The sequence below is a fragment of the Bos javanicus genome, chromosome 24 (assembly GCF_032452875.1).
Source record: "Bos javanicus breed banteng chromosome 24, ARS-OSU_banteng_1.0, whole genome shotgun sequence".
In the NCBI taxonomy this organism is placed as follows: Eukaryota; Metazoa; Chordata; class Mammalia; order Artiodactyla; family Bovidae; genus Bos; species Bos javanicus.
In genome coordinates this window covers 21,213,596-21,240,542 of record NC_083891.1, presented here as the reverse complement: position 1 = coordinate 21,240,542, position 26,947 = coordinate 21,213,596, and the positions used below count along the sequence as shown (strand labels likewise).

The 26,947-nt window shown below is 41.3% G+C and overlaps 1 long non-coding RNA gene across 1 annotated transcript in view; it reads left to right on the top strand.

Moving 5' to 3' along the window:
- The window catches only part of LOC133237507 (uncharacterized), a 498,424-nt gene that overhangs the window by 453,849 nt on the left and 17,628 nt on the right, over positions 1 to 26,947 (top strand). The gene's annotated exons all lie outside the window — the stretch shown is intronic.

The following is a 26,947-nucleotide window of genomic DNA, read 5'->3' as shown; positions in this document are numbered from 1 at the left end:
ATTACGTGTCACAGAACACGGAGGAACAAACCCCACACTTCCAACCTCTCCACTTACCCCCAACAGAGCAAAACCAGGCACATACAACACATTACGGGGAGGCTAGTTACTATACTAACTTTGGTATATAATTAGATAATGTTCCTTTCAATCCAGGATTTTGAAAAAAGTTTTGAAAAGAAGTTTTTTAATGTAGTAACAGCACTAAAAATAAACTTTTCAGTGGAAAATGATTCTCATTTTATGACAGACGTCTATGGGACGGTATCGTTTGATCAATAGCTAACTTTTCAAGATCATCGATTCCACACAGGGAGCACACAGTAGCTCATGTAAGTTAAGACAACAGTAATGTCTGCCATTTACTGAGCACACATTAGTATTCACATGCACTCTCTTTAATTTTCACAATAACCCTATAAAGCAGGGTTTTCACAGTTTTCACAGATGAGAAAACTGAGGGAGAGCAATAAAGCCTGCTCAGGATCACACAGCCAGAAAAGGGTGTAGCCAGGACTTGACCCAGTTCTTCCAGAACTCAAGGGCCATGGCCCTCTCCTGACAAGGCTGACTGGGTAAGGGAGAGAGGCATTGGGGCAAGGGATGGGCAGCCGACTCAGAGCACGGCAGGGACTGTGCAGTGGCCTCGTTGGACAGAGATCTGGTTCAGTCAGACCTCCTCTCTGAGAATAGGAGCCAGGCAGTCTGCCAGCAGAGGGGAGCTGCCAGTTCACAATGTGCACAGAGCAGGGGCTGGGGCAGCCTGACACCATTCAGGACAGAAGCTTTGGAGCAGAGAAAGAGGGTCGAGGCCAAACCCAGGGGCAGAGCCCACCTGGGTGGTTCAATCCCATTTATGCCAAAGTCTCCGAGTAACGATCCCATAGGACCTTGCTCTTGAGATCCCATCAGTGGCTTTTCTGTCCCAAGCTGCCACCAGCCAACTGGTGACTGTGGACAACTATTCCCTCCCCTCCCCAACTGGGCTAGCCATCCCCTTCCTCTATGATAATAGACTTCTAATAGATAATAGACTATAATAGATAATAGACTTCTACCATGTTCAGTGCAGCCAAGGACCCAACTAATGAACCTCATTTCTTGGCCATCCTGGCATTTGCAGATAGGAGGCCAGCCAATTGTGTTTCCGCACAATTCAGCAGTGATTATTATTTCTCACAATTCTGTGGGTTGGCAGGGCTTAGCTGGGTGGTTCTTGTGTTCCACATGGTGTCTGCTAGAGCTAAGCTGGTGCTGGTACAACTAAGATGGCTTAATGCACATGATTGATACCTCAGCTGGGGTAGATAGAATAACTGGGGCCTGGCCGGGCCTCCTTTCAAGTGATTGCTCATCATTTAGTTGTGTAATCCAAGTCTCTCTACACAGCAGCTAGATCCCAAGAAACAGCAAGGCCTAGTAAGGCCTTTCAATGCATTCTATTGGTCAAAGCAAGTCACAGGGCCAACCCTCACACAAGGAGAAAAGAAATAGTCTCCTCTCCTTGATGGGCAAAGTGACATGAAGCTGAAACTGTTAGTCACTCACTTGCGTCCGACTCTTTGGGACCCCATGTACTGTATGTAGCCTGCCAGGCTCCTCAGTCCATGGATTTTCTCAGTCAAGAATACTGGAGTGGGTTCCCCATTTCCTTCTCCAGGGGATCTTCCTGACCCTGGGATCGGATCTGGGTCTCCTGCATTGCAGGCAGATCCTTTGCCGTCTGGACCACCAGGGAAGCCTGGTGACATGAGCATACAAGAATTATTGGCAGCCATCTTTGTGGACAATATACCACAAAATATAGACAGGCAAGATACTTGTCACTAAATAGTGGAAGTTGTTGAATCTTAGCTACCAAGTGCCGTCTGCTCTTCTCTCTTTGCTCCTTCCTAGAAGATGGATGTGATAACGGGAACTTTAGCAGTCATCTTGCAACCATGAGGCAACCTGGCAAATGCAAGCTACACGCTGAGGATAACAGAAAGAAAGAAGGACATTAAGTCCCTGGTGAGACAGCAGAACTGCTACAACAACTAAAGACTGCCGACTTCCAGAATATTTACACATTAAAAAATACATAGACCTCTATCTTACCTAAGCAATGATTGTTTGGCTTTTCCAGTGACACAGGCTCAGTGGGAACAACCAACAGAAGAAATCACATAGTCCACAACACAATATTTCTTATTTTTTTAAATATAACCAATAGCACATAATCTAATTAATCACAAATTCCATTATGGTGGTTTAGTTGCTAAGTCGTGTCCGACTCTGGCAACCCCATGGGCTTTAGCCCACCAGGCTCCTCTGTCCATGTGACTCTCCAGGTGAGAATATTGGAGTGGGTTGCCATTTCCTTCTCCAGGGGATCTTCCTGACCCAGAGATCGAACCCAGATCTCTTATGCTGCAGGCAGATTCTTTACCGACTGAGCTACTAGGGAAGCCCAAATTCCATTATAGCCATATAAAATATACTCAGGCAAGATTCAAGGTAAAGGTTTGGTGACAAACACTTTTGTGCCTCAAAGGTACTAGACATCACTCACTGGGGCTTATGAGAAAGTGCTAAGAGATTCTTTGATATCAATACTTCCATGTAAACCATTCCTGAGGAAAAGACTTTAATGCTTTTCAGCCAAAACGATGCTTGAGTGCCTATCCTGAATTCCTCAGCATTTAGGAAGAAATAGTATGTAAAGTTCGAACAGGGTCACCACATCCTCCTCCAAGCCCACAATTTCAGTGAAACAATCCCTTCGCCAATAATTGAGGTTGATTCATGAGCCTTTCCTCCCCGTTCCAAATTTTCTTAAATGCCAAGCAAACAGGCAAGTTTTAAAACACAGGATTGGTTTTGTTTTGTTTTAACAGCTGTGCATAGGAGGACCCTAGGACTAGTAAATTGAGAAGTGGGAAGGACAGACAAGTATCTCAGGCCTGACTGGGGCACACTGATCAAATCTGCAGTAACAAATACAACCCTCAACCCTCAAATACAAGGACAGGGGAAATGGCTGCATTGTAGCATAATACATCTCTTCTGAAAAGTAGCTGAACTTGGCTATGTTATGATTTCACTCATTTTCATGTAGAGCTTGGCAAATGTTTTGTTTGACTTTTTGCATATATTAAGGATTGGAATATTTTAGAATCCTGTCTATTTTAAACTTGTAATTAGCTATCTTAAAAAGAACACATTCTTGAAATATTTTAAAATATAATTAGAGTACTATTGCTGCTACATGCAATATTATTAAGACAGCAATAAAAAAATTTTTATGTTGTTCTGCAACACTTTAATCTTGAATTCTAATTATTATTTACATGAAAGGCATTTCCAGAGAGTCCTCTGTGAATGTTCATCCGGGTGTAGAAACACACAGCACCTGGCAGTTTAACTCCTAATCCAATTAAATCTGTACATTTGATTATCTGTCAGAAGAAAACTTGCTGCTGACAAGGTGCATAACCAGCGATAACCAGCGAGTTCTTAACCAAAGACCTCCTTCCTCTGACTCCAATCGTCTGTCCAGAGTCAGGCTCTTGACAGACACATGTCAATCCTGAGACACTGCTGAGGCTAACCCGCACGCCTCACCGAGCTGGGGGGTCCACCCGGCTGTTTCCACGCGGTTCCTTTTCTTGCTTGCCCACATCTTTGCTCATCTTTCTGTTTGCTCATCTTTGCTTTCCGTCTCCAATCTCTCTCGCTGCTTCAGCACCTTCTGACTTTCAATCTTAAAGACCCCTAAAGTAAGGCTGTTTCCTTTCGGCCGCAGCTCATCACCTGCCCACGCGGTTATTGTGGAGCACAGACCCAAGCTCTACAGCTGGTCACCAAACACACACTTTAGCCAAGGTCCTGGAGGGCAGGACATGCTTAACGTGCAGCGCTAATAAAATGACCGCTCTCAGGTCCCTTTCACACACATCCTCTCAGATGCAGAGTTTATTTTTAAGGCTAATACTGTGAACCCACTTGGCAGAAGACTGTCCTTTCCGACCCCCTGACCCCTGCCCTGCAAGATACAACTGTGCCCAGGCAGGTATGCCGAATAACTGGCAGGCTTCGCTCTCCGTTTCAACCCATCTTGCCTACTGGCTGCTTGAGTCCTACGACCCGACTCTGACCGAGACCCCAGAGTCCCTGGACGTGGGCTCACCTGGTCACCGGCGGACCCGGGCGGACGCTCACCTGGCTCCCTCTCGGACTCGGGAGCGGGATCACCTATCCCCCGCGGAGGGCGCGCGGCCCCACCTGGGTACCCCTCCTGCCCGCGCCGCTGCGGCCGCTCTGGAACAGGCTTTGCGCCGCTGCAGCCCTGCACGCCCGGCTGAGCGGTCACGGGGAGTTCCAGCCAACTTACTCCGCGTGCCTGGAAAGACAGAGCTGCTGGGAATGTGTATACTCGGTTTCGCGGGTCCTCGCCTTTCTAGTGACCGCTCTAGGCCGGTCCCCCTCCGAGCACTGACCGAGCTCTCCCCGGCGCTCTTCCCTTCTTTCCCTTCGGTTAAGGAATTAGCCTCGAGGAGCCCGGATCCATCGGAAAAAAGGAAACTACTTTTTTTCCCCCTGCTGGTGATTGTGGGGAACTGCATGTGGTAGATTAAACCCATAAACAAGGTTTTCTTCCCTCCTTGTTCAGTCCCTGAGTGGTCTTCGACTCTGCGACTCCATGGACTGCTGCACTCCAGGCTCCCCTGTCCTTCACTATCTCCCAGAGCTTGCTCAAACTCATCCCCATGAAGTCGGTGATGTCGTCCAACCATCACATCCTCTGTCATCCTCCTCCTGCCCTCAATCTTTCCCAGCATCAGGGTCTTTTCCAGTGAGTTGGCTCTTCGCATCAGGTGGCCAAAGTATTGAAGCTTCAGCTTCAGTCCTTCCAGTGAATATTCAGGATTGATTTCCTTTAGGATTTACTGGTTTGATCTCCTTGCTGTCCAAAGGACTCTCAAGAGTCTTCTCCAACATCACAGTTCAAAAGCATCAATTCTTACACGCTTCCGTGATTAGTCATCTGCTTTATGGTCCAACTCTCACATCCGTACATGACTACATGGCTTTGACTATATGGACCTTTATCAACAAAGTAATGTCTCTGCTTTTTAATATGATATCTAGGTTGTCATAACTTTTCTTCCAAGGAGCAAGCATTTTTTAATTTCATGGCTGCAGTCACCGTCCTTAGTGATTTTGGAGCTCAAGAAAATCTGTCAGTGTTTCCACTTTTCCCCCGTCTATTTGCCAATGAAGTGATGGGACCAAATGCTATCATCTTAGTTTTTTGAATGCTGAATTTTAAGCCAGCTTTTTCACTCTCCTTCTTCACCCTCATCAAGAGGCTCTTTAGTTCCTCTTTGTTTTCTGCCATTAGAGTGGTATCATCTGCATATCTGTGGTTGTTGATATTTCTCCTGGCAATCATGATTCCAGCTTGCGATTCATCCAGCCCAACATTTCGCATGATGTACTCTGCATAGAAGTTAAATAAACAGGGTAACAATATACAGCCTTGTCGTACTCCTTTCCCAATTTGGAACCAGTTCATTGTTCTGTGTCTGGTTCTGCTACTTCTTGACCTGCATACAGGTTTCTCAGAGGCAGGTAAGGTGCTCTGGTATTTCCATCTCTTTAAGAATTTTCCACAGCTTGTTGTGATCCACACAGTCAAAGGCTTTATTGAAGGAGATCAGCCCTGGGATTTCTTTGGAAGGAATGATGTTAAAGCTGAAACTCCAGTACTTTGGCCACCTCATGCGAAGAGTTGACTCATTGGAAAAGACTTTGATGCTGGGAGGGATTGGGGGCAGGAGGAGAAGGGGACGACAGAGGATGAGATGGCTGGATGGCATCACTGACTCGATGGACGTGAGTCTCAGTGAACTCCGGGAGTTGGTAATGGACAGGGAGGCCTGGCGTGCTGCGATTCATGGGGTCACAGAGAGTCAGACACGACTGAGCGACTGATCTGATCTGATCTGAACTGACGAAGCAGAAGTAGATATCTTACTGGAATTCTCTTGCTTTTTCTATGATCCAGAGGACGTTGGCAATTTGATCTCTGGTTCCTCTGCCTTTTGTGAATCCAGCTTGTGCATCTGAAAGTTCTAGGTTCAGGTACTGTGTAAGCCTTGCTTGGAGAATTTTGAGCATTACTTTGCTAGTATGTGAAACGAGGGCAATTGTGCAGTAGTTTTGCATTTCCTTCTATGAGATAGGATGAAGATCATTGTTCTTCCCCAACTCCCACCCCGCCATATAAAAACTTTTGAAAACTTTCCCTTTTATTAATTTTATTGTATTTTAAGTGCCATATTAAGGGGAGGCAAATAAGTTTTGGCCTTAGAATTAATGCAAATAAGAAAAATTAAGATATTCCATGCAGTCCTTTTGTGTCCTTTTTTCCTAATAATAGAAAATTACAAACTTAAAAGGATGCAGAAGAGCACAATGAGGTTCTAGCTTTTGGTAATGGTAGACTAATCTTCCTGAAGATAAAATTTCTAAAATCTGAGCGAAAGAGTTTAAAAAATTATTTGAAGGCCTTAGGGATTGACCAAAAGAAAGCCAAAGCTGGAGAGGAGAGTACATTTGAAAGATGAATGGAAGTTGTTGAGATTTGTGAGGATGTGAATTTTTAACCTGAGGGCAAAACCCGCAATCCATGAGCAACTCCAGCTAAAGAGTGCTGCAGCCTGACTGGCTTGAAGGAGACACAAAACAGAGTTTGAGGCCAGTAGAAGAACTGGAAGGTTATGGGGGAAATGCAGAAAGGAATCTTGGAGAGGATGGACTCCAAAATATGTGTCGTATTCATTTTCTATTGCTGCCACAACAAACTACCACAAGCTTAGTGACTTAAAAACAACACAGATTTCTTATCTTCCAGTTCTGGAGGTCAGATGTCCTGTGCAGGTCTCACTGGACCAAAATCGATGTACTGACAGGCTGCATTCCTTCCTAGAGGATGTGGGGGAGTATCTACTTCCACATCATTCAGGTTTTTGACAGAATTAAGTTCCTTGCAGTTGTAGGACTGAGGTTTCTGCCTTGCTGCTGGCTATAAGCTGAGAGTCATTCCCAGTTCCACTGCCACATTCATTGACCTGAGGCTTCCTTCTTCCCTCTACAAAGCCTGCGGCTCCAAGTTCAATCCCCTTCACACTCTTCACAGTGTAGCTGGATTGGTCACACCCAGATTATCCAGGATAATTTTCCCATTGTAAGATTAATCCCATCAGTGAAATCCCTCTTGCCATAAGTAACATATGGACATGTTCTGGAGATCAGAGCATGGACATCTTCAAGGGGCCATTATGCTGCCTAGGGCAGTCTGCCCTCTAATCCTTCAAAGATGGCTCTTCTTAATATCAATAATCACATTAAATATAAATACACTAGGCATGCCAATTAAATGACAGAGATTGTCAGATTGGATTAAAAACTAAAGAAAATGTCTATTTAGTTCTTTGGCCCATTTTTTGATTGGGTCATTTATTTTCCTGGAATTGAGCTGTAGGAGTTGCTTGTATATTTTTGAGATTAGTTGTCAGTTGCTTCATTTGCTATTATTTTCTCCCATTCTGAAGGCTGTCTTTTCACCTTGCTTATAGTTTCCTTTGTTGTGCAGAAGCTTTTAAGTTTAATTAGGTCCCATTTGTTTATTTTTGCTTTTATTTCAATATTCTGGGAGGTGGGTCATAGAGGATCCTGCTGTGATGTATGTCGGAAAGTGTTTTGCCTATGTTCTCCTCTAGGAGTTTTATAGTTTCTGGTCTTACGTTTAGATCTTTAATCCATTTTGAGTTTATTTTTGTGTATGGTGGTAGAAAGTGCTCTAGTTTCATTCTTTTACAAGTGGTTGACCAGTATTCCCAGCACTACTTGTTAAAGAGATTGTCTTTAATCCATTGTATATTCTTGCCTCCTTTGTCAAAGATAAGGTGTCCATATGTGCATGGATTTATCTCTGGGCTTTCTATTTTGTTCCATTGATCTATATTTCTGTCTTTGTGCCAGTACCATACTGTCTTGATGACTGTGGCTTTGTAGTAGAGCCTGAAGTCAGGTAGGTTGGTTGATTCCTCCAGTTCCATTCTTCTTTCTCAAGATTGCTTTGGCTATTCGAGGTTTTTTGTATTTCCATACAAATTGTGAAATTATTGTTCTAGCTCTGTGAAGAATACCAATGGTAGCTTGATAGGGATTGCATTGAATCTATAAATTGCTTTGGGTAGTATACTCATTTCCACTATATTGATTCTTCCAATCCATGAACATGGTATATTTCTCCATTTATTAGTGTCTTCTTTGATTTCTTTCACCAGTGTTTTATAGTTTTCTATATATAGGTCTTTAGTTTCTTTAGGTAGATGTATTCCTAAGTATTTTATTCTTTCCGTTGCAATGTTGAATGGAATTGTTTCCTTAATTTCTCTTTCTGTTTTCTCATTATTAGTGTATAGGAATGCAAGGATTTCTGTGTGTTGATTTTATATCCTACAACTTTATTATAATCATTAATTAGTTCTAGTAATTTTCTGGTGGAGTCTTTAGGGTTTTCTATGTAGAGGATCATGTCATATCGGCCAAAGAACTAAATAGACATTTCTCCAAAGAAGACATACAGATGGCTAACAAACACATGAAAAGATGCTCAACATCACTCATTATCAGAGAAATGCAAATCAAAACCACTATGGGGTACCATTTCATGCCAGTCAGAATGGCTGCGATCAAAAGTCTACAAGCAATAAATGCTGGAGAGGGTGTGGAGAAAAGGGAATCCTCTTACACGGTTGGTGGGAATGCAAACTAGTACAGCCACTATGGAGAACAGTGTGGAGATTCCTTAAAAACTGGAAATAGAACTGCCTTATGACCCAGCAATCCCACTACTGGGCATACACTGAGAAACCAAATTGAAGAGACACGTGTACCCCAATGTTCATCGCAGCACTGTTTATAATAGCTAGGACATGGAAGCAACCTAGATGTCCATCAACAGATGAATGGATAAGAAAGCTGTGGTACATATACACAATGGAGTATTACTCAGCCATTAAAAAGAATACATTTGAATCAGTTCTAATGAGATGGATGAAACTGGAGCCTATTATACAGAGTGAAGTAAGCCAGAAAGAAAACACCAATACAGTATACTAATGCATATATATGGAATTTAGAAAGATGGTAACAGTAACCCTGTATATGAGACAGCAAAAAAGATACTGATGTATAGAACAGTCTTTTGGACTCTGTGGGAGAGGGAGAGGGTGGGATGATTTGGGAGAATGGCAATGAAATACGTATAATATCATATATGGAACGAGTCGCCAGTCCAGGTTCGATGCACGATACTGGATGCTTGGGCTGGTGCACTGGGATGATCCAGAGGGATGGTATGGGGAGGGAGGAGGGAGGAGGGTTCAGGATGGGGAACACATGTATACCTGTGGCGGATTCATTTCGATATTTGGCAAAACCAATACAATATTGTAAAGTTTAAAAATAAAATTTAAAAAAATTCAAATTAAAAAAAAAAAAAACTAAAGAAAACAAGACCAAATTGTGTACTCGAACAGTAAAGAGTCTGCCTGCAATTCAGGAGACCTAGGTTTGATCCCTGGGTCAAGAAGATTCCTTGGAGAAGGAAATGGTTACCCACTTCAGTGTGCTTGCCTGAGAAATCCCATGGACAGAGGAACCTGGCAGGCTACAGTCCGTGGAGTTGCAAAGAGTTGGACATGACTGAGTGATTATCACTTTCACTACCAAATAAAAAAGGACTTTACAAAGAAATAGATTCAAAGTAAAAGGGTGGGGCTTCCCCGGTGGCTCAGTGGTCAAGAATTCGCCTACCAATGCAGGAAGCATGGGTTAATCCCTGGTCCAGGAGGATCCCATATGCCTCAGAGCAACAAAGCTCATGCACTGCAACTACTAAGCCTGTGCTCTAGACCCCAGGAGCCACACAGCTGAGCCCTGGTGCTGCAATTATTGAAGCCCAAGCTCTCTATACCCCATGCTCCACAACAAGAGAAACCATTGCAATGAGAAGCCTGCACACTGTAATGAAGAGTAGCCCTTGCTTGCCGCAACTAGAGAAAGCCCTTCAGGGGAAAAAAAAGACCCAATACAGCCAAAAATAAATACATAAATGTATATAAAAAAGTAAAAGGATGGAAAGATACACTATGCAAACAGAAAGAATAAGAAATCTGAAGTGGCCAACAAGCATGTAAAAAGATGCTCAATAGCCCTAATCATAAGACATATGAAAGTCAAAATCACAATGAGGTATCATCTCACATCCAGTAGGATGGTCACTATTAAAAAGCAAACAAACACACAAAAACAGACAAAGACAAGTGTTAGTGAACATGTGGAGAAATCTGAACCTTTGTGCATGGTTGTTGGAACTACAAAATGGTGCAATTATATTGGAAAACAGTATGGAGGTACCTCAAAACACTAAAACTAGAATTATTATATGATTCAGCAATCCCACTTCTCAGTGTATATCCAGAAGATTTCAGAGCAAGATCTCAGAGAGATTTGCATACCCATGTCCAATGCAGGATTATTTAAAATAGTCAAGAGGTGAAAGCAACCCAAATGTCCATCAACAGACAAATAGATAAAGAAAACCTGGTGTGGTTTACATGGTGGAATATTATGCAGCATTTGAATCAGTTATAATGAAGTGGATGGAACTGGAGCCTATTATACACAGTGAAGTAAGTCAGAAAGAAAAACACCAACACAGTATATTAACACATATATATGCAATTTAGAAAGATGGTAACGATGACCCTATATGTGAGACAGCAAAAGAGATACAGATGTCAAGAGCAGACTTTTGGACTCTGTAGGAGAAGGCAAGGGTGGGATGATTTGAGAGAATAGCATTGAAACATGTATATTATCATATGTGAAACAGATCGCCAGTCCTGGTTCAATGCATGAGACAGGGTGCTCAGGGCGGGTGCACTGGGATGACCCTGAGGGATGGGATGGGGAGTGAGGTGGGAGGGGGGTTCAGGATGGAGAACACATGTACACCCATGGCTGATTCATGTCAATGTATGGCAAAAACCACCACAATATTATAAAGTAATTAGCATCCAATTAAAATGAATAAATTAATAATAATAATAAAAAGAAAACCTGGTGTGGTTTATATAGTGGAATGTTATGAAGCCTTAAAAAAGGAAATCCTGTAACATACCATCACATGGATGAACCCTAAGGACATTAGGCTAACTGAAATAAGCCAGTCACAAGAGGGCAAAATACTGTATACTTGCAATCATTAAAATATCTAAAGTAGTCAAAGATCATAGAAACAAAGAGTAGAAAGTTAGTTTCCAACAGCAAAGGAGAATGGGAGGGGAAATTAGTGTTTAATGTGTGTAGAGTTTCAATGTTGCAAGATGAAACAGTTCTACAGCTTCGTAGCACAATGTGAATATACTTAACACTATTGAATTTAAAAGCTGTTAAGATGATAAGTTTAATCTTATGGGTTTTTTAACCCACCCTTCCAAAAAGAAATCAGAAGTATCTATATCAATATTTGACAAAATAGACTTTAAGACAGAATATTATTAGAGATAAAGAGGGAAATTTCATAATAATAGAAAGGTCAATCCAGACAGAGAAAGATGGAAGACAAATACTGTATGATATCACTTAAATGTGGAACCTAAAAAATATAGCAAACTTGTGAATGTAATAAAAAAGAAAACAGACTAACAGATATAGGGAACTAGTGGTAATAATCAAGGAGAGGGAAAGGGAGGGTAATACAGGGGAATTAAGGGGTACAAGGGGCTTCCCTGATAGCTCAGTTGGTAAAGAATCCACCTGCAATGCAGGAGACCCCGGTTTGATTCCCAGGCAAGGAAGATCCCCTGGAGAAGGGAAAGGCTACCCACTCCAGTATTCTTGGGCTTCCCTTGTGGCTCAGCTGTTAAAGAACCCGCCAGCAATGCAGGAGACCTGGGTTCAATCCCTGGGTTGGGAAGATCCCCTGGAGAAGGGAAAGGCTACCCACTCCAGTATTCTGGTCTGGAGAATTCCATCGACTGTATAGTCCATGAGGTTGCAAAGAGTCAGACACAACTGAGTGACATTCACTTTCACTTTTCACTTTCACTTTCAAGGGGTACAAACTATTATGTATAAAATAAGCAAAAAAGAGATATTGTACAACACAGGGAATATAGCCAATATAACTATAAATGGAATGTAACCTTTAAAAATTGTGAATCACTATATTGTATCCCTGTAATTTATATAATGTTGTACCTCAACTATATTTCCATTTTAAAAAGTGGTCAATCCATCAGAACAATATAACAACTATAAGTTTATTTTCCCAAGCCAAACTGTATCCAGCTTAAAGATACTTTTCATTAACAGTCACAGTATTTCAAAAAGGATGTAGGCAGACAATTGCTAACAGTTTACAACTTTCAAACTCCCTTTTGCAGTGGACTACCAAAATCAGAAAGCCACTATAAAACCCAATGAAGTCTTCATCTGATGCTCTGAACAGGGAGGGTTTAGAGTGAGGGTTGACATTTTACATTTAGCATGTTGTTTCACAACTTTTCACAAGCCGACCCTGACTTTCAGGAAATGGGAATGAAAATGGCTAACGTATCAATCTGAGGATCCATAATCTAAAAAAGGAACCACTGCTCTTTCGAGTGATGCTGTCTCAGTGGTGCCACTGGAAAGTCCAGACTGCCTGGGATACTGTTAACCAATTTGGGGAGGGGTCGGGTTCCAATAGGTCTCTGGGTTTAGGGGAGTAAAGTCTATGCTATAGGTGGAGAGGGAGAAGAGGACATAAAAACTAATTTAAATTTTCCCCACCACAAAGCTTTTGTACCACGGTGGCGAATGTATGTCAACATCAAGGAATTGTTCCTTCCTGAGAAGTGATTCCTGAGAAGCGATTCCTGAGAAGGAATTGCTCCTTCCAAGAGGAAGTCTCCCAAAACTAGATGGGAAAGGTTTCTTTTTTCCCCATGTCAATCCAGCTTCTGTTAGTGACATGTGCCCTTCCCCAAAAAAACTAATGGAGTTTCCTGTGTGCTAACAACCTAGTTTTTAAAAAAGTAAAATAAAATTCTGCATTTTTATAAAACTTGATTTAAAAAATAGTATTTCAAGCTGTACAATCAGCAGAAGTACACAGTTATCAGAAATGCACACACTTCCCCTGGCATCTCCAGCACCATCAGCTTTCCATGCCTGATCTATTTGGGCATCTCCATTGTCTGCAGGCTTATTCCCATCCTAGAATACGGGCAGGATGGCGGAGTAGAAGGACGTGTGCTCATCTTCTCCTGTAAGAACTCCAAAATTACAACTTGATGCTGAACAACCATTGACAAGAAAATGTTGGATCCCACCACAAAAAGATGTCCCACATCCAACAGCAAAGGAGAAGCCCCAGCAAGATGGTTCAGTTCAGTTCAGTTGCTCAGTCATGTCCGACTCTTTGCGACCCCATGAATCTCAGCACGCCAGGCCTCCCTGTCTATCACCAACTCCCGGAGTTCACTCAAACTCACATCCATCAAGTCAGTAATGCCATCCAGCCATCTCATCCTCTGTCATCCCCTTCTCCTCCTGCCCCCAATCCCTCCCAGCATCAGAGTCTTTTCCAATGAGTCAACTCTTCGCATGAGGTGGCCAAAGTACTGGAGTTTCAGCTTTAGCATCATTCCTTCCAAAGAAATCCCAGGGCTGATCTCCTTCAGAATGGATTGGTTGGATCTCCTTGCAATCCAAGGGACTCTCAAGAGTCTTCTCCAACACCACAGTTCAAAAGCATCATTTCTTTGGCAAGATGGTAGGAGGGGAGAAATCACATTTAGAATCAAACCCCATACCCGCTAGAGATACTCAGAGGACTCAAACAAAACCTTGTGCACACCAGGACCCAGAGACCCCACAGAGACTGAACCAGAACTCTGTTTGAGTCTCCTGAGGAGGTGCAGGACTGCAGTGTCCTGCCGCAGGGGCAAGTGATCTGGGGGCAGAGCTCTGGGTCACACAGCCTGTGGCATAAGCCCGCTTGGAGGAGGTCACCATTAACCCCACCAGAGAGTCATGGAGCAAACAACCCACAAACTGCAGAACAATCATACCAAAGAAATTATCACACTGTTAAAAAAGTTCTAGGATCCACAACAGATTTCCCAACCTGGGGATCTGGCAGAGGGACTAAGAACCCCCAGGGAATTTGACTTTGGAGGCCAGTGGGATTTGATTACAGAACTTACACAGGACTGGGGAAACAGACTCTTGGAGGGCACAAACAAAACCTTGTGCACACCGGGACCCAGGAGAAAGGAGCAGTGACCCCACAGAGACTGACCCAGACTTGCCTGTGAGTGTCCAGGAGTCTCCAGTGGAGGCACGGGTCGGCGGTGGCCTGCTGCAGGGTCGGTGAACACTGAATGAGGCAGTGCAGCCACAGGAGCTTTTGAAAGAGGTTGTCATTTTCTTCACTACCTCCACCATAATTTGGTCTCAGGCCAAACAAGGGAACAGAGCCCTGCCCATCAACAGAAAATTGAATTAAAGATTTATTGAGCATGGCCCCACCCACCAGAACAAAACCCAGTTTCCCCACAGTCAGTCTCTTCCATCAGGAAGCATCCATAAGCCTCTTATCCTTATCCTTCAGAGGGCAGACAGAATGAAAACCACAATCACAGAAAACTAATCAAACTGATCACATGGACCACAGCCTTGTCTAACTCAATGAAACTATGAGCCATGCCATGTAGGGCCACTCAAGACGGATGGGTCATGGTGAGGAGTTCTGACAAAATATGGTCCACTGGAGAAGGGAATGGCAAACCACTTCAGTATTCTTGCCTTGAGAACCCCATGAACAGTACAAAAAGGCAAAAAGATATGACACTGCAGCTGGCGTGCTGCAGTCCATGGTGTCATAAAGAGTCAGACACGTCTGAGTGACTGAACTGAACTGATTCCCATCCTTGCCAGCTTTCCGCTTTTTCAATTTGGGTCCCTTCCTTGCAGGGTCCTTTTTAGGCTTGGACTCTGGCATTGGAGGGGCAGGTTTAGTAGGTAACCTTTAGTAGGTAACCTTCTCTGTGGGTCATCCTTCACCTTGGCTTTATCTTCTTTAGCATCCCCTTCAGCCTTTTTCCTGGGCATAGTGGTGACGGCGGCGAGATGTAGGTATTGGACATCAGGATGCAGTGGTGCAGAGGCTCTGGTTGGCCCAAGGGTTGCTCTTGCCTGTTCTTCTAATTATAAGTTTTTATGCACCTAATATCAGAGCTTCAAAATAACCTTAAGCAAAACTAACAGAACTGAAGGGAGAAATTAGCAAACCTACAATCACAGTGAAAGATTTTAAGACTCTGCTCTTGATAACTGATTGAACTAGACACAAAAACTCAGTAAATATATAGAATATCTTTAAAATTCTATAGTCCAGGGATTGGTGAATTATGGTCTATGACCAAATCCCATGAATAAATTTTTATTGGAAAATATCTACATCCATTTGTTTATGTAATGTTTATGGCTTTCTATGGCTGTTTTCCTAGAACTGAGTAGATGGAACAGATCCAAATGGCTTGAAAAACCTAAAAATATTTACTACCTAGCCCTTCACAGGAAATTTTGTTAACTTCTTACTTTTCTAGAGTGTTCATGATTGCTTCTTGGAACATTTGTACGGTAGGTGCTTTAAAATTGTTTTCAGATCATTCCAACATCTATGTCAATCTCAGTTTTGAAGTCTGTTGATCTTTTTTGCCTTGTGAGTTGAGATTTCCCTGGTTTTTTAATATATCAAGTAATTTGTTATTGTCTCCTGGAATATTTTAACATTATGTAATGAGACTCTAGATCTTCTGTAAATTCTATGGAGAATACACACATATTTGTCTTAGGCAAAAGACTTGCTTAGGTTTGGGCTTCAAGTTTACTCTGCCTTCCACAGGTTGTCGTTCAAATGTAAATTCAGTTTTCAAAGCCCTTGCAGTCCCATCTGGATAGATCCTGATTATGTACCATTCAGAGGTCACCTGGACCCTGGCTGATTGTATATTAGTTCAGTTCTCAAAGCCGCAGATATACTGAACAGACCCAGGAACACACACCCCACTGGTGAACCCAGAATTTCATACATAACTTTATGGGATTTTCCTGTAAAATTAAGAAAGAGTGCCTCCTCTCTCCACAATCTCCTCAGTATTTTCCAGTTCCCTATGGTTTCCCCTTTTATTTTATGGCCAGAAACTGACCTCACTCTGTGTACTTCTGTGCCTGCTCCCATCTTTGGTCTACTGGCAGAAGACAGAAGCAATAGGGATTGGTCAACCTGGGGAGGAATGTTCCCCTTCCTCAGAGTTTTAGCTCCTGCTGGCTCTTGCCATGGCCTTTGCTGTTGTTGCCATGGCCAGGCTTCTGGGCTGGGGCTCAAGGAAATGGGGAGAAGAAATAAAACATAGAGAATCCACATTCTGTCTCTCTCTGGGTGTTGGGGGTTTCCTGATAATCAGACAGTACTAAAGTGCTTCCCTGGAGCTCTGTCTACATGCATCCCAGACTACATCCCAGGCGTACATTCAGGCTAATAATTAACAAAGGAACACAAACGGTAAACTCACATCTAGTGCACTGGTGCTTCAAGTCGTCTTCTCCATTTAGCTGCTACTAGTCTATGGGGTATGGCAACCCACTCCAGTATTCTTGCCTGGAAAATCCCATGGATGGAAGAGCATGGTAGGCTACAGTCAATGGGGTCGCAGAGAGTCGGACACGACTGAGCGACTTTCTTTCTTTCACTTTTCAGTCTATGGGATTGCCAAGAGTTGGACATGACTTAGTGACTGAGCACACATGCACATTCCCTTTCAGTCTTCCTACAGATGCTCTATGCATTCTGTCTAGGTTTATACTAACATTCAGTGCAGGGACAGAATGGAGTGTGCTTGCTCGATCCTTACCCAAAACAAGAGCTACAATAGCAAAGATTAAAGAGAGGATATCACCACAGATTTTATAGATGTGAAATTAGACATACTACTTTAAATAATTTATGCCAATAAATTTGACAATTTAGATGAAATAGACAAACTGCTTAAGAGAAAACTTACCAAAAGTAACACAAAAGGAAATGGAATCTCTGAATAGCTTTATATATATTTTACCTGAAGTATAATTTACTTTCAACATTATATTAGTTTCAAGTGTACAATATAGCGATTCCATATTTTCATTCATTACAAAATGATTACCACTATAAGTCTAATTACCATCTGTCACCAAAGTAGTCACAATATTATCAACTGTATTCCTTACGCTGTACATCACATGCCCATGATTTATTTATTTTATAACTGGAAGTCTGTATCTCTCTTAGAACCCTTGCCCTATTTCGCCCATCTCCCCACTCCTTCCCTCTGGCAACTACTAGTTTGTTCTCTGTAGCTTATGAGTCTGTTCTGTTTTATATTTTTTCAATTGTCTTGCTTTATAGAGTCCACATAAGTGAAATCATACAGTATTGGCCTTTCGCTGTCTGACATTTCATTTACATAATACCCTCTAGGTCCTTCGATGTTGTCACAAATGGCAAGATTTCATTCTTTTTATGGCTGAGTAATCTACAGTCCATGGAGCCGCAAAGAGTTGGACATGACTAGTGCTCTTGCCTGGAGAATCCCATGGATGGAGGAGCCTGGTGGGCTGCAGTCCATGGGGTCACAGGGTCGGACACGACTGAGCGACTTCACTTTCTTTTTTTTTATTTTATTTTATTTTTAAACTTTACAATATTGTATTAGTTTTGCCAAATATCGAAATGAATCCGCCCCAGGTATACCTGTGTTCCCCATCCTGAACCCTCCTCCCTCCTCCCTTGCCTACCCTCCCTCTGGGTCATCCCAGTGCATCAGCCCCAAGCATCCAGTATCGTGCATCGAACCTGGACTGGCGACTCGTTTCATACATGACATTATATATGTTTCAATGCCATTCTCCCAAATCTCCCCACCCTCTCCCTCTCCCACAGAGTCCATAAGACTGATCTATACATCAGTGTCTCTTTTGCTGTCTTGTACACAGGGTTATTGTTACCATCTTTCTAAATTCCATATATATGTGTTAGTATACTGTATTGGTGTTTTTCTTTCTGGCTTACTTCACTCTGTATAATAGGCTCCAGTTTCATCCATCTCATTAGAACTGATTCAAATGTATTCTTTTTAATGGCTGAGTAGTACTCCATTGTGTATATGTACCACAGCTTTCCTATCCATTCATCTGCTGATGGGCATCTAGGTTGCTTCCATGTCCTGGCTATTATAAACAGTGCTGCGATGAACATTGGGGTACACGTGTCTCTTTCTCTTCTGGTTTCCTCAGTGTATGCCCAGCAGTGGGATTGCTGGATCATAAGGCAGTTCTATTTCCAGTTTTTTAAGGAATCTCCACACTGTTCTCCATAGTGGCTGTACTAGTTTGCATTCCCACCAACAGTGTAAGAGGGTTCCCTTTTCTCCACACCCTCTCCAGCATTTATTGCTTGTAGACTTTTGGATCGCAGCCATTCTGACTGGTGTGAAATGGTACCTCATAGTGGTTTTGATTTGCATTTCTCTGATAATGAGTGATGTTGAGCATCTTTTCATGTGTTTGTTAGCCATCTGTATGTCTTCTTTGGAGAAATGTCTATCGCTTTTCACTTTCATGCATTGGAGAAGGAAATGGCAACCCACTCCAGTGTTCTTGCCTGGAGAATCCCAGGGATGGGGGAGCCTGGTGGGCTGCCGTCTATGGGGTTGCACAGAGTCGGACACGACTGAAGCGACTTAGCAGCAGCAGCAGCAGCCCAGTGATTATTGATTAGTCATCTTTTGAGCATCTTTTCATATGCTGTTAGCTATCTGTATGCCTCCTTTGGAAATATGTCTATTCAGAGCCTCTGCCCACTTTTAAATTAGGTTTTTATTGTTGTTGAGTTGTGTGAGGTTATTTTCTTAATATATTTTGGGTATTAACCCCTTATCAGACATAGCATTTGGAAATATTTTTTCCCATTCAGTAGGTTGCCATTTTGTTTTGTTGACAGTTTCCTTCATATACAAAAGCTTTTTGGTTTGATGTAATCCTATTTGTTTAATTTTGCTTTTGTTGCCATTGCCTGAGGAGACATATCAAAAAATATTGCTAAGACTGATTTCAAAGAGCATACTACCTATATAACCTTCCAGAAATTTTATGGTTTCAGGTCTTATATTTAAGTCTTTAATCTATTTTGATTTTTTTTTCAGAAGAAGAACCAGTCATTCTGTTAGCACTTGGCTCTCAAATACATTAAATTCAAAATTGCTTCTATGTAAAATGAAGCTCTCTGTCTCACTTTGTTTTGCTTTGTTGGGGTATAGTTGCCTTACAGTGTTATATTAGTTTTTGCTGTACAACGAAGCAAATCAGCCAAATGTACACGTATATCCCCTCTGACTTGGACCTCCCTCCCAACTCCACATCTCAACCATCTATCTGTAATCTAGAAAAATGGTACAGATGAACCTATTTGCAGGGCAGGAATAGAGAGGCAGGTGTAGAATTAATAGAGAAGCAGAATTAATTTTTTATATATGATGAAAGTGGTCTAGTTCCGTTCTCCAACATGAAGTTGTCCAGTTTTCCCACCATTTATTAAAGAGACTGTATTTTCTCCATTTTGCATTCTTGCTCCCTGCGTTGTAGCTTGTGTGCATGCCTGCTAAGTCACTTCAGTCGTGTCCAACTCTTGCATTGGCCATATAAGCGCAGGTTCATTTCTGGACTCTATTCTGTTTCACTGATCTGTGTGTCTGTTTTTGTGCCATCCTATATTTTTTGATTACTATAGCTTGGTAGTATAGTTTGAAATCAGGAAGTGTGATACTTGCAGCTTTATTCTTCTTTCTCAAGATTGCTTTGGCTATTTAGGGTCTGTTTGAGTTATATACAAATTTTAGGATTATTTCATCTAGATCTGTTGAAATACGCTTTTGGTATCTTGATAGGAATTGCATTGCATCTATTGATGTGTTGGGTAGTATGATCATTTTGATAATATAGTGCTTCCAATGCATGAATCTCATATCTTTCCATCTGTTTGTGTCATCTTCAATTTCTTTCATCAGTGTCTTATAGCTTTCTGAGTACATGTGTTTACCACTCTGGGTAGGTATCTTGTTCTTTTTAATACAATTGTAAATGGAATTATTTTTTTAATTTCTCCTTCTGATAGTTCATTATTAGTATAGAAATGTGACAGATTTCTGTATGTTAATTTTGTATGCTGCAACTTCACTGAAGTAATGTATTATTTCTAATTGCTTTGGTGGAGTCTTCAGGGTTTTCTACATATCTTCATCTGCAAACAGTGATAATTTTATTTCTTTTTTCAAATTTGGATGCCTTTTATGTCTTTTTCTTCTATGATTGCTGTGGCTAGCATTTATTAGTTAAATAAAAGTGGCAAGAGTGGGCTTCCTTGACTTGATCCTGACCTTAGAGGAAATGCTTTCAGTTTTTTACAATTAAGTATGGTTGTTCTTGGAGAAGGCAGTGGCCACCCCACTCCAGTACTCTTGCCTGGAAAATCCCATGGATGGAGGAGCCTGGTAGGCTGCTGTCCATGGGGTCACTAAGAGTTGGACACAACTGAGCGACTTCTTTCACTTTTCACTTTCCTGCACTGGAGAAGGAAATGGCAACCCACTCCAGTGTTCTTGCCTGGAGAATCCCAGGGACGGGGGAGCCTGGTGGGCTGCCATCTCTGGGGTCGCACAGAGTCAGACATGACTGAAGCGACTTAGCAGCAGCAGCAGCATGATTGTTCTATGGGTTTGTCATAAATGGCATCTATTGTGTTGAGATATGTTTCCTCTATACCACTGGATTGAGAGTTTATCATAAGTGGGTATTGAATTTTGTCAAAAGACTTTTCTGCATCTATTGAAATAATCATATACTTTTATAATTTTGTTAATTGGTGTATCATGTTGAGTGATTTGTGGGTATTGAGTCATCCTTGCATCATTGGACTAAATCCCACTTGATCATGGTGTATTATTTTAATGTATTATTGAATTCAGCTTCCTAATCTTTTGTTAAAGATTTTTGCATCTATGTTTATTAGGAATGTTGCCCTGTAATTTTCTTTTCTTTCTTTTTTTTTTAAGTGTCTTTGTCAGATTTTAGTATTTTATGAATACTATATCCGCTTATATTTATCCCTTTATTATTATATAATGTCCTTCTTTGTCTTTTATTATAGGCTTTATATTAAAGTCTACTTTGTCTGAAATGAATATTGCTATTCCAACCTTCCATTCATTTCTAATTGCATGGAATATCTTTTTCCAAGTCCTCACTTTCAGTCTCTGTGTGTCTTTAGATATGAAGACAGCCTCTTGCAGGCAGCATATAGGCGGGTCTTGTCTTTTTTATACATTCAGCCATCCTTGTCTTTCGATTGGAGCATTCAGTCCATTTACATTCACAGTGATTATTGTTAGCCATGTACTTATTGCCATCTTGCTAATTATTTTCCAGTAGTTTTGTAGCTCTTTTCTGTACTTTTCTTCTCTTGATCTCTTCCTTGGTGATTTGATGATTGTCTGTAGTGTTAGTTTTGGGTTCCTTTCTCTTTACTTTTGTGTATCTGTTAAAGGTTTTTGACTTGTGGTTACCATAAAGTTCCTAAATATTGACATATATATAAGCTGATAGTCCTTAACTTTGAGTGCATTCTAAAAGCACCATAAATCTTTACTCTACCACCACATCTTACGTTTTTGATGTCTTATTTTACATCTTTAGCTTTGAGTACCCCTTAACTACTTATTGTAGTTATAGCTGACTTTACTGCTTTTGTCATCTAACCTTCATACTGGCTTTTTGAGTGGCTAGTCCACTCCCTTTCCTATTTTTTTACCTTTACCAGGAGTTCTTTTTTTCATATATATATATTTTTTATTTTTTCTACTATGGCATTTTCTTTTTTACTTAAAAAAGGCCCTTTAACAAATTATAGTTTAAAATACAATTTACCAAAATTAATACCAACTTACAAAAAGAAGTAGAGTATTGGAGTAGTTTTATATTTATTAATTAATTGAATTTATTATAAAAAACTCCCAGAGAAAACCTCAGCATAAGATGATTTCATTAGTAAATTCTATTAAACATTTAAGAAAGAAATAATATCAATCTTACACAAACTTTTTCAGAACACAAAGGCTAAAGGCACAGTTCCAACTTGTTTTATGAAACCAGCATAACCCTAATGCCAAAGACCTTATATGAATATAAATCAAATTAAACTATACACAAATAAATCATGAAAAACTATGGTTTAATCCCAGGAATACAAAGTTTGTTAACAATTCAAAGACCAATCAGTATAATCCACCATATCCAGGTAGTAAAGAAAAAAAAAAGACTGTCTCAATTGATGCAAAGAAAGCATCTGACAACATTCAATACCCATTCATTATGAAAAAAAAAATGTTTGTAACCCTCAGCATATGAGGAGGAACAAAGGAGAATTTGCTTAATTTTATTGTATGTATCTGTAAAAAATTTACAACTACTTAATTCTTAATAGTAAAACACTATACATATTTTCCCTAATATTGGAAAGAAAGTACGTTTCTCTGCTCTTGCCACTTCTATTGTATTGGAGGTCTTTGTCAGTTCAATAAGGGAAGAAAAATAAACACAAGGCACATAAGCTGAAAAGGAAGAACGTACATATACCCTTATTCTTGGATGGCATGATCATTTGTACAGAAAAAACTAGGAATCAACTACAAAAAACAACCCAGATCTAATTTATGAGTTTAACTCTGATTCTCAAAAACTAATGTGTGAGTCTAACTAAGTCATACTAACATACTAACAGCAAATATTGAGAAAGTGAATTTAAAAATAGTCTAGTTTACAATACCATCAAAAGCATAAAATATTTGGAATAAATTTCATAAAAGACATGTAAGCCCTCTACAGTGAAAACAACTAAACATTGCAAAAATAATTTAAAGACCTAAATAAATGGAGATATAGACTACATTTATGGATTTAAATTCAATATTGCTAAGATATTAATTCTCCCCACAATGATCTTCCTACAACTCAGTGTAAATAGGCTTCTTATAGAAATTGGCTGCTGCTGCTGCTAAGTCGCTTCAATCGTGTCCGACTCTGTGCGACCCCATAGATGGCAGCCCACCAGGCTCCCCCGTCCCTGGGATACTCCAGGCAAGAACACTGGAGTGGGTTGCCATTTCCTTCTCCAATGCATGAAAGTGAAAAGTGAAAGTGAAGTCGCTCAGTCGTGTCCGACTCTTAGCGACCCCATGGACTGCAGCCCACCAGGCTCCTCCATCCATGGGATTTTCCAGGCAAGAGTACTGGAGTGGGCTGCCATTGCCTTCTCCAATAGAAATTGGCAGGACAATTCTAAAATGTATGTGGAAAAGACAAGGATTTGCAATAGACAAAGCTGGAGCACTTACACTAACTTCAGTTTATTACAAAATTATAGGAATTATGACAGTATGGTGGACTTCTCTGGTGGTACAGTGGATAAGAATCCATCTGCCAATGCAGGGGACATGGGTTCAATCCCTGGTGCAAGAAGATCCCACATGTTGCTGAGCAACTAAGCCTGTGTGCCACAACTACCGAGCCTGCCAGCTGCAGCTACTGAAGTGTGTGCACTTAGAGCCTTTACTCTGCAACAGGAGAAGCCACTGCAGTGAGAAGCCCGTGAACCACGACGAAAAGTAGCCCCTGCTCATGGCAATGAGAGAAAGCCCAGGCACAGTGACAAAGATCCAGCACAGCCAAAAATTATTAAATAAATACATACATAAATAAAGATAAATAAATAAGCTGTGTTCTATTAAATAAAAAGACAGTATGGTATCTCCATAAGGGTAGACAAATAGATCCATACAATAGACTAGAAAGTCTAGAAATATACCAACAGCTAATGATCAACTGGTTTTGACAAAGGGATTAGATAAAGTCAATGCAGGAAGGCAAGTCTTTACAACAAATATTACTGAAACTACTCACACCCCTCCCTCATACTACACAAAAATTAATCTGAGATGGCTCATTGACCTAAACATCAAAATGAAATTACCAACTGTTTGGAAGAAAATACAGAATATCTTATGATTTAGGGCTAGATGAGCAATAACCATGCAAAAAAACCACACAAAAATTAACAAATTAGGTTTCATCCAAATTAAAACTTCTGTTCATTAAAAGATACCTTAAGAAAACACATAGTTAAGACTTTTATTAAGAATACATAATAAACTCATACAATTTGATAACAAAAATGAAGACAATTTTTCTAGTGGACAAGATGTGAAAAGACACGTCACAATGGTAGTCATACCTATGGCCAGTAAACCCATGAAAAGTACTCAATATCATTATTCACCAGTCAAGTGAATACTGAAGCCACAAAGAGATACTACTCTACGTCCATTACAATGGTTCAAAAGTTAAAAGACTGACAGTACCAAATATTAGCAAAACTGTATAGAACTCTCATACACTCTTGATGAGAATTCAAAATGATGCAAATACCTTGGAAAAACATTTGGGCCATTCTTATAAAGTTAAACAGGCTGTTTGAATTTCAACTCTTATTTATTGCAAGAAAAGTGAAAACACTGGCTACAAAAAGACTTGTATAAGAATGTTAATCACAGCTCTATTTTTGATAGACAAAAACTGGAAACAGTCCAATGTCCATCAACAGGTGAATGAATAAACAAAGTGCAGTATAACTATAAAATGGAATATAAGCCAGCAAAAAAAGCAATAAAAGAAGTACATACTATTTCTTTCCATTAATGTGAAGTTTTAGAAAGTCATAACTAATCTATGTGAAAAATATGTATTATATAATTTGTATGAAATTCTGGAAAGGTAAAATTAAAATATGGTAAGAAGAAGGAGAGGGAGGGGAAGGGAAAAGGGAGGGAGAGGAAGGAAGGGCTTCCCTCATAGCTCAGTTGGTAAAGAATCTGCCTGCAGTGCAGGAGATCCTGGTTCAATTCCTGGGTGGGGAAGATCCCCTGGAGAAGGGAAGGGCTACCCACTCCAGTTTTCTGGCCTGGAGAATTCCATGGACTATAGTCCATGGAGTCACAAAGAGTTGGACACGGCTGAGTGACTTTAACTTCACTTCAAGGAGAAGGAAAGTGGTGGCTTCTTTGAGGGGCAACTGACACGGAAAGATTACTTGGGGTCTAGGGGGACTCCTGGGATGCTGGAAATCTTGATAGTCTGTGGTTCATCTTCCACGGGGCTGGAAATATTCTATATCTTGATAGGAGAATATTCATTTTAAGTTGTACATTTAAGATTTATACATTTCAACATGCCTTTAAGAATGTTTAAAATTACTATAATTGAAGGGGGTAGAGAGAGGCAGAGATGGCACAAGAATGCTGAGAGTTGCTGTGTGATGGAAGTATGAAGGTTCATTATATTATGGTGATTATTTTGTATATGTTTGAGATTTTTCATGATAAAAAATTTAAATCAATAAATAAACATAAGAAACTCACTGGCAACAGTTGTCAACTCATGGCCAATCTATTTTATTTTCAACCCCCTTCAACTTCCTTTCCTTCCAGTATGATTCTGCGGCAAATCCATACTGAACCCCTGCTCTGTTGCCAGTGTCTACACTGGGGTCTGCATAAACAGCAACAGAAAGGACAGATCAAGTCCTGCTGTCAAGGTATTCAGAAAGAGGCCAGGTAACCCATGAATGAATAAAGCAATTTCAGATAGTGAGGTTACTATGACAATAGAAACCAGTAATGGCAGAGAGTGACTTGGTGGGTGGTCGAGAAGCAGCTCTTTATTGGGGTGGTCAAAGAATGCCTGAGAGAGTGATGTCTGAGACAAGATTGATTGAGGAGGAAAAGTAGTTGTGGGAAGGATCCTCATTCAAAGCCAAGGGCCTGAGCAGATCTGAGCAGCCCATGTTAAGTGATAGAGAGAAGGCTGGCATGGCAGGAGCAGTAGTGAGTCCCTGGTAGCTCAGCTGGTAAAGAATCCACCAGAAATGCAGGAGACTAGTTTGATTCCTGGGTCAGGAAGATACACTGGAGAAGGGATAGGCTACCCACTCCAGTATTCAAGGGCTTCCCTGATGGCTCAGATGGTAAAGAATCCACCTGCAGTGTAGGAGACCTGGGTTTGATCCCTGGGTTGGGAAGATCCCCTGGAGGAGGGCATGGGAACCCACTCCAGTATTCTGGCCTGGAGAATCCCATGGTCAGAGGAACCTGGTGGGCTAGGTGGGCTACAGTCCATGGAGTCGCAGAGTCAGATACAACTGAGCACCTAAGCACAGCACAGGTGAGACAAGGTGAGGTCTGAGGTGGGACACTGACCAGCCACGTGGGCCCTGGAGAGGATGCCAGGAGCTTGTGTTCCAAGTGCAATGAGGAGCTTGCAGAGGACGCTCCAGGTTCCCACAAATGATTTACAGTTTAAGAAGGTCACTTTGCCCAGTGAAGAATGGACTGGGAGAAAGGAAGCAGGAAAAGAATGTTGGGGGCCAAGCTAGGGGTGCAAGCAAAAGAAGAGAGGGTGGCCAAGGTGTGGGGAGAAGTGTGTAGTATTGGGATTTGTGAAGCGTGGGGAGCCCTATAGGGGGTGGGAAGAGGAAGCAGGTTCTTGGTGGGGCTGAGAAGGAAGGAGACTGGGCGGGAGGGCCGGTTTTGGGGGGAAGGCAAGGGTGCCTTCTGGGCCCCATGACACCTGAGAAGACAAGTTGTGATGCAAGCAAAGGTCCTGCCTGAAGGATTGGGATACAGGAGTGCAGTGC